Consider the following 9,628-nt stretch of genomic DNA (forward strand, 5'->3'; position numbering starts at 1 on the left):
ACCCTGCCCTTTATTGAATTTTCTGTATTGGAGTCTTTCACTTATTTTTTTAAGATCTGTTCTTTTTATTTTAATTATTATTATTACTTTGGAGATGGGGGGGTCTCACTATGTTGCCCAGGCTGGTCTCGAGCTCCTGGGCTCAAGTGATCCTCCCACCTTGGCCTCCTGAGTAGCTGTGACTACAAGCACATGCCACTTGTGTTAGTCCATTCTCACACCGCTGTAAAGAATTGCCTGAGACTGGTAATTTATATAGAAAAGAGGCTTAATTGGCTCACAGTTCCACATTTTTGGGGAGGCCTCAGGAAACTTATAATCATGGCAGAAGGCAAAGGAGAAGCAGTCATCTTCACAGGATGGCAGGAGGGAGTGAGTGCAAGCAGGGGAAATGCCAGACGCTTATAAAATCATCAGGTCTCGTGAGAACTCACTCACTATCATGAGAAATGCATTGGGGAAACCGCCCCCATGACCCAGTTACCTCCACCTGGTCCCACCCTTGACATGTGGGGATTATGGAGATTATAGTTATGGATGAGATTTGGGTGGGGACACAGAACCAAACCATATCACCATTGCACCCTAGTCCTGGGTCTCTCATTTAAATAGATCAGATTATTTCGCTAAAAAAAAAAAAAAAAAAAAAAAAAAAAAAAAAAGTTCAGAAATAACAGCTGTAAACAATATTATTGTTATAAAGAATTTCAAAAACTTGAAAACATTTCTTATGTGAACTGTTTAATAACGTTCATAGATATTGTCCTCTTCTGAGTCCTTAGATGATGTTCCAATATGCTGTCTGCCTGGTACTTTTTTATAGATCCCATTAGAGTTCACCCCCGCTTTCTACTTTAATATCATTTGTGTGTGTGTTTTAGTATATTTCTTTTTTAAAGAAGGGTGACTTTAACTATACCTGGTGTTTTCCAACATTTATGTGATTGGCTCTTTTAGTTTTCTCCCTTTAGCCTCTTTAATGGACAAAAATATGAGACATATGTTTTTGGAAAAAAGTTGTGTGGTATAGGAGAAAATTTCATACATGAATACTGTATGAAAAAAAGTGTGGTAGCATCCTATGACACCATCTCAATTCTGTAATATTTAGTGCTCTCTCACACGCACAGTACACATGCATCTTGTACTTTACAGATGCAAGTACTCAGTAAATTGGCTTTTGGACAGAATGAATTAATCATATCATTATAGAGTGGGATTTTGACTGACTCACATGTTGTTTCATAGACTACTCAGCATTTTTCAAATTTTCTATAATGAATATGCAGAATTGTTGGAAAAGAATACAATTTTACAGAGATCGTTTCTAATTCCCCAAATAATTTCTAATTCCCCCAATAATAATATTTGGGGAAATAATTCTAATTCCCCAAATAATAATATTTGGGGAAATAATTCTAATTCCCCAAATAATTAAATCAAACCTACATTTCTTAGAAATCATGTCTGTTTCATTCATGGAACCATGCTTTTCATAACACCTAAGTTCTTTGCCTCATAGCTGCTTAAGGTCTTTGCTAGATTAGAAACAACTAGAGGTCAGAAATGAAATCTTCTACTCTTGTTAAATTACCCCCACTTAAGAGATGTTCAGAAATGTCAGGTGACCTACTCAGCTGTGTCAGAATGAGAGCAAAGATGATTAAGTATTAATAAATAGCTCTTCCCTCTACCCATCCAATTTATAGTATCTGTTGAAATCAATCCTCTACTATAATAAGAAAAAACAAAAAAATTACAAAATCCACTTTGACCAAGCTCTTATTAAATTGATAGTGGTGATATTGATGTGGTAAAAGTTTTAACCATGAAAAGAAGTGATGATCTGATTCTTTTCATCAGGACACTAAAATACATACAATTCTGGCATTTATGACATTTAATTCACAGAATGTTATTTTTATGCTATAGCTAGATAATAAATAATTAAACCAACTTTGATATGTGCCTGTACAACATAATTAATTAAATGCCATTTAACCTCAAAATATGTTTTTTTCTCCTTAGGTCCTGTCTTGGTGCCTAAAATTCTTATCAAATTAAGGCAACACTTTTGGGGTTAAACTCATCATCTGTAGTAGGCTAATAGACTGCTATTAAAATGCAAATACGGTTCATGAGACGGGAACCATTAATACATTAGCTTCTACTAATATCTTAAACTTGATACAAGTATCAGATTAGTTCATGGACAAGCCAAGAGCAACACTGTGAGCATAGGGAAAAGAAAAGACACATTTTAATGACACCGTAGGAGGAATCTGGGACACAGAGAGGTTGCTATAGCTCAGATGTGGTTGGAGAATTCTGGGTAACCAAGGGTCCGCATAGACCTCTGGTTGGTTAGAGATCTCAGAATGCTTAGGTTCCAGAGCCTGAAGATACTTTTCTCATTAAGAGGCATCATTGACTCCCCATAGGCGGAGAGATGCACACACATTTCTGTCTTGCTACAGAGCAGCCTGTTTCACAATTCCATGTTGTTACCGCTGTTCTCTTTTTTGGAATAGAACTGGTCCGTTGTGGAAAGTACCAGAGACAAGGCTACGTGGTCAGTGTTTTTTCTGAAGCCCAAGAAATGCAGTGTTAACAGGAGTAGGCGGAGTCTCTGAGTCCCAGGGCTTCTTTCTGCACCTAGTGAGAGAACAGTAATACTCCTCACTCCTCCTTACACACAAGGAAAATTCCTCCTGGAAGAACAGGAGGTGTACCAATTTGCTAATATACAGCTACCAGTAATGTTAACAATACTCTCCAAGTAATGAAGTAAGATAATATGACCAAACTGAAACCTCAAATGAACTCCCAAGAAAAGATGTTCACGTGTCAGAGAGAAGCTGAAAGTTCTTGTGAGAGCAACTTGGCAGAGTCTGAAGTGTACACAGAAGAGCTGAAGGTGCTTCTTAAAAGAACAATGCTAGTTGGGGAGATGGAAGCACAAAGGAGGTTTTAAACATCAAGTGATTCTGAGAAAGCATCAGAGGAAAGAAAAAGCATTTTGAATAAAATAGAATACTTAGACACATACTAACTGAAATGCCCAGTCGAGGGGCAGATGAGAGTCACAGCTGCCACTCCCAAATGCAACCTCATCACAAAATCACACCTGAGACAGCAATGGGGAAATGACAGTTAACCAACCGATCTTCTAACATCTGCCCTGCAGGGAGCTGTATACTTTCTTTTGTTTTCTTCACTTTGGGTTACTCTTAAATCAAATTCAGTGTTTCAGCTATTGCTAAGACGCTGGACATATTGTCTGGCAAATGAACGGGTCCTTTGCCAAGTAACTGGAGCTCACTCTTGCTAAAGGAAGAACATTGTTCACTAAAATAGTTTGTCTTTTGATGCCAAAGGAAATCGAATTGTAATCAAGGGCTGAGAACGGACTGAAGTCATCAAGGCTGTCTTGCTTCAGATTTGGCAAACTTACATGTTCCCAGGCTTATGAAATATAATTTATGTTTACAAAAGGGAGAGGCTTCATTACACTGGAAATTTGTTTTAAATAATGCCGAAGTGAACCACGGATGGAACGGCCAGCATCAAAATCCACGGTGGCTCCCATGGATCACTAGGATATACCGGGCAGCACAGATAAGCAGGAATTTAGGTTTTGTTGAAAGAACCCAACAAAGAGAGAAGGTCTCTGAGTAAATTATGAAGGCTTACTATTAATATCACCATGTTGAACTATCTCAGAGACGCCACTGTGAGTTCTTGTTTTTGTTTGTCTGCCTTGGCTCTTATTTTTGTTTTGAAGGCGGTGGGTATAAGAGTATATAGAGTGAGAGGGCACACACTTTTATTTGTAGATCCATGATTTCCTTGCATTGCCCTAATGATTTATTCAAATTACAAGTAAATATCATTTAATTCACACGCCAAGGTTTTGAAGTTACACTTGCTATATTTGAGGAACCCAGAATTAAGACTTATACGGTTAAATAATTTTCCCAAAGTCTCCCAGCTAGTAGGTTACAGAGACAAGATGCAAGTCCAGGTTCCCTAGAGCCGAAGGCGATACTCTTTCCGCTATGTTCCCTGTGCTATGCTTGATGTAAAGGTCAAGGAAGGAAAAAAATAGAGTGAAAATAGTTTATACCTACCACTGAGTTTTCCTTGAGAGCTGTCATGTCCAGAAAGGCCACTTTTGCCCTTGTAAAGCAGAGAACTGAGGCAATTTATTCACTGCCTCCAAATAATCTTTCTCAGCCCTGTCTTTTGGGGAGCATAGGGCATTAGGTTGACCTCAATCATCTGCAAGATACTGCTCCATTTTCCTTTGCCTTCTAGACATGGCCATAAGCAATAATAGTGACAGCAACGCTTTGAACCAAATAACACAGCGAGTCAAGCAATTGGTCTTGACTAGATAAGGCTTTGGAATATGCAAATTTAGAGACTGTCTTCCAGGTTTGGTAATTCCTATACCTTGTAAGAACAGAGAATGTAAAACACAGAGAGTAACAAGAATTTCTTCTCACTTGCTATATACAGAGGAGAAGGAATTTTCCAGATGTTAGTGATGAATCCAGTGATATCTACTTTTTTAAGTATTTATTTTTGTATAAAAAATAGCATTCATCTTTGTCTAAATGGAAAATGATGGAGATGATTTTTTTCTTTCATCTTTTTTTTTTTTTTTTTTGAGACAGAGTCTAGGTCTGTCGCCCAGGCTGGAGTGCAGTGGCCGGATCTCATCTCACTGCAAGCTCCGCCTCCCGGGTTCACGCCATTCTCCTGCCTCAGCCTCCCGAGTAGCTGGAACTACAGGCGCCGCCACCTCGCCCGGCTAGTTTTTTGTATTTTTAGTAGAGACGGGGTTTCACCGTGTTAGCCAGGATGGTAAAAATGATAACCGGTTGGCCTCTAAATCTTTTAAGTTTTTGTAATATTCATCAAAGTGATAAAAAAAGGTTAACTAATGAAATTATTAGATTATATGGAAGTCACAAGGTATGCTACAAGCTTGAACTTATCAGCTCCAGTTTTATTTCTTTCTTTTAATTTAACTAGATTTCATTCAGCACTGTCCCACACTTGGAGACACAATTCACTAAGCTAAGAAAAGATGACAAAAACTGCCTTGAGGGCTAACGGGTCAGGATGTTTTGGTTTAACATCATAACAAGTTTCTAGATGGAGCCGTTTTGCTCGTTGGCACAGAGTCATGGGTGTCCAGTGCAGGCTGCCATAAAACTCAGTCGTTTACATAAGCGTCTGACTGCCAAGCTGTCCTCTGCCTTTCACCCGGCAGCTTTGGAGTATTTTGGTTCACAGAGCCAATGCACTTTCCTCCACATAAAGGGAATTACGATTCCACTGGAGGCTCAAAGAGCAAAATTAAAGTCATCAAAAAACTCTGATTCAAGTGGGCATTTTCCTTGAAAATGTGAAACACGCTTTGATTCACCCCCATCTCTTGCTGAGGGTGCTACAGAGGAGATGCGTGTGGCTCTCTATCCCAGAAGACTCTTTTAGGTTGGTTAATTCCGCCCTCCACAAAAACAAGGGGATGCAGTTTTTTGGCAGAAGGAGGTGAGAAGAACATGCAAAGTAGAGCACGGAATTTAAGCAGGAATTCTCTGCAGCTGTTGTCAAATGGAATAAAAACAGTGTCACAAACAAGGCAACTAAGGAAGCAGAGGTTAAACGTGAAAGAGTCCAAACGGGTGATGGTCCGAGGGATGCCTAGGTAAAACCGGAACCACCCAGCTTCCTTCTGAGGGACACCTCTGACCCCTCCTGTCAGAGTAGATCCTGGACCATGACTGCTGGCCTTTGATCAAACAGCATCCTCTGAGCACGCACACCCCTCTGCCAGGCCTGGCCGCTTCTTGGAGAAGAAGATGAGTAATTTTTCCCTAATGATGGAAACATTCTCTCCATGTCTTCTTTCAAAGTTTATGGACAATGATTGCGTTTTATGATAATGAGAACAAAGTACACGGCTGTGAATGTGAGGAGTGTTTTTCCCCTTGGTAAAACAATTGTTTTACACCTTTCCATGTGCTGCATCCTCAGGAAAGACACTTTGGCATAGATTTCCCCCCAAAAAATCCTTATTCAGATAAACTTTAATAATAGAAGAGCATACTTGGAAAAAAAAAAAAGAAAAAGACCTCACTGTTTATGGAAGTCCTTTAATAGCTTTAACGTCTAATGAAGAAAGAGCCGGGAAACTCTACCATGACAAGCAGTTATTTGCTAGGACTGTTTTTCTTTGAGTTTATTAAATAAAGATTAGCCCTATAATCCCAAAATGTCCCCACATTTAAGCTGCTGGTTGTTTCCCATTAGACAGGCAGTAGTGCGGTCGTGGTTTTACTGGATAATGCTATGATTATATATTTTAAAATACAGCATAGTATCATTATTGTTTGTATTCACAATCAGCACCTGCAGCCATAACCTGTGTCTTAGAATGATTAGAATTCAAACAGTTGCAACAGCACTTCCTTTGAATCATGATCTAATATGAGAAACAATACAGGGCAAATAAATAGATTTCCTCCTCTTGGGCGACTTGAATATTCCCCATTGTGTGTGTCTTCACTGGGATTGAAGACGGGGAAACATTTGACAAAAGGTTTCTCTCACTTCCAGATGAGAAGTCTCTTTCTCACTATTCTTTGTCTCTCAGATAAGTTAATATACTTTTCCCCCTTTTCAACTAAGACCATGACTAAGTTCAGAGGGCCTCACCACCTAAGTGTACAACAATTGTTGGAGTGGTGAGTGGAGTTCCGGACTGGTGGGGATCCCTTAGAAATGTCAGTGTGCTATTTTCATAGAATGGATTGGTTCATTTCGGCATCTGTGGTTGACCGAAAAGATGAAAGTCGAGGGCCAAGATAGGGACTCTGTGTATTGTTACTGGGCCACTGAGAAATAAGAGCATCAAATGAGTCCTGTTTTCTGTTTCGCCTGCAAGGGAAACCTTCCTGCCCTCCTTCCTGAGCTCAGAGGAGAGACGAGTTTTCAGGAATCCCTCCCCAGGGTTTCCCTGTGTACTCTGTGCACGGTGGAAGTGGAGAAGAGTGATCCAGCTTCCTTCAGTGGGACCCTCCTCACCCATCCTGGTGGGTAGATAGAAGATGCTGCCACAGGGGCTGCCCTGGGACAGAGCCAAGGAGAACATTGACTCATTCGTCATGTGCAGACCTTTGCGGAAGATGCCGATGTGTTCAAGGCATGCTCTTTCATGTAAGGGGTGACATCACTGCCTAATTTAAACTCATTCCGGGCCTAAACGACCTCATCACAGAAAGGCGATTGTCTTGGCTCCTACTGCATGGCACGATTCTTTTCCTGAACATCCCTGATCATACACCGTGCACTCCCTCATCCCTGACTTTGTTATTTCCCCCTACACCTAGAACACATTTGACAAACATTAATTCCATTTTCTTGTGAAGGCAAGTTAATCTTCAGACTCTCAGTGTCTTCATCTCTAAAACAAAGGGTTATCTGTGCTACTGCTGCTGCTGCTGCTGTTTTCCTCATGGATGTCTGGAGGGGAGCTGAAATGAAAGGGTGGAGGTATCTGGATCCTAGGACTGCTTCTTTTTATCTGCCCTACATACTGCTAAAATTACTTTTGAAAAATGGGCCCCACTGCTTTTAAATTACTGAACTAGATAGTATCGCAGGCTTCTTTGGCTATAAAATTCTGTGATTCTAGCTTTCCTGGGAGTGAGGATTCAAACTGACCTGCAAGGTTATCCTAAGGCATTCAACCTTCAAAGCACTCAGCACTGCCACCCTAACCCTTGTGAGAACTTCCATGGGACCTCCAGGGTCATCTGACATCTGATTTCATTCTAGCTTGCAGCCTTATCTTTTCAAACGGCTTGACAATGTAGTCAAACTAGACCCTCTCTAAGTTTCAAATCAACGGATACTTTCTGCTCTAGGTCTTTGTTGATACTATACTCTGCTCAAAATCATATCCATCCTACAAAATTCATCTCAAAAACTAAATATTACATCTACCACACTTACCACATTTTGCTATGTGGAATTCTTGTTTGTTTGTTTGTTTTCTGGGTGAACAATTCAGGAGCTGTGAGTACATTCACAGCCTTATGCAACCATCACCGCTGTCTAATTCCAGAACATTTTCATCACCCCAGAAAGAAATCCTGGGCCCATTAGTAATCGCTTCCCATTCTCCCCTCTACCCTGCCTCTGGCCACCACTAACCTACTTTCTGTCTCTGCGAATTTGTCTATTTTGGACATTTCATATAAATGGAATTATACAATGTGTGACCATATGTAAGGATTTTCTCACTTATCATGATGTAAACTTTGAAAAAGTTTCATCCATGTTGTTGCATGGATAAATGCTTTACTTTTAAAATTGATCCCATTTTATTGTATGAATAGACAGTATTTTATTTGTTCATTTATCAGATATTTGGGTTATTTTTAATTTCTGGCTATTGTGAATAATGCTGCTATGAATATCCATTCTGTGAACATATATTTTTGATTCTCTTGGGTGTCTAAGAGTGGAATTGCTGGGTTATGTGGTACCCATGTTTAAGTTTTTGAGGAACTGTCACACTCTTTTCCACAGTTGCTGAACCATTTTACATCCCCACCAGGAATGACAGAGAGTTCTGATTTTTGTACATCCCTGACAACACTTTTTATTCTCTATCTTTTGATGTTAGTCATCACAGGGGGTGCCAAGTGGTAACACATTGTGATTTGATTTGCATTTCCCTAATTAATACTGATGAGCATCTCTTCACCTACTTAATAGACTAGTTGCATATCTTCTTTGGAGAAATGTCTGTTCATATCTTTTGGCCATTTTGAATTAGGTTATTTGTATTTTTATTGTTGAGTCATAAAGTTCTTTGCATATTCTTCATGAAAGAAACTTATCAGGCTTAGGTCTCATGTACAGATATGTTCTCCCATTGTCTGATTCATATTTTCAGTTTCTTCATAAAGTTATTTGATGCACAAAAGTGTTTAATTTTGATGAAGTCTAACTGATCCTTTCTTTTGTTGCCTATGCTTTAGTGTTATATCTAAGAAACCATTGCCTAATCCAAGTTCATGAAGATTTAAGCTTATACGTTTTCTTCAAAGAGTTTCATAATTTATGTCTTACATTTATGTGTTTGACTTGAGTTAAATTTTTAAATATCATACAGAGATCCAACTTTATTATCTAGAATGTGGACATACGGTTGTCATAGCATCATTTATTGAAAAGATTTTTTTCCACATTGAATATTCTTGGCACCCTTGTTGATAATCAATTAATTACAAATATAAGTGTTTATCTTTGGGCTGAATTCTTTTCCATTGATTTATGTGTCTATCCTTATGCCAATACCTCAACTATCTTAATTACTATACCTCTGTATTAAATTATGAATTTGAGAAATGTGAGCGCTCCAATTTTGTTCTTTGTTTTCAAGATTGTTTTGGCTATTGTGGTTGTCTTGCATTTCCATGTGAATTTCAGGATCAGTTTGTCAATTTGTGCCAAAAAAAAAAAAACCAACTGGGATTTTGATAAGCACTGCGTTGAATTTGTAGATCAAGTAGGGGAGATTTGCATTCTTAACTATCTTGTCATT

Source organism: Chlorocebus sabaeus, chromosome 3 (genome assembly GCF_047675955.1).
Source record: "Chlorocebus sabaeus isolate Y175 chromosome 3, mChlSab1.0.hap1, whole genome shotgun sequence".
Taxonomy (NCBI): domain Eukaryota; kingdom Metazoa; phylum Chordata; class Mammalia; order Primates; family Cercopithecidae; genus Chlorocebus; species Chlorocebus sabaeus.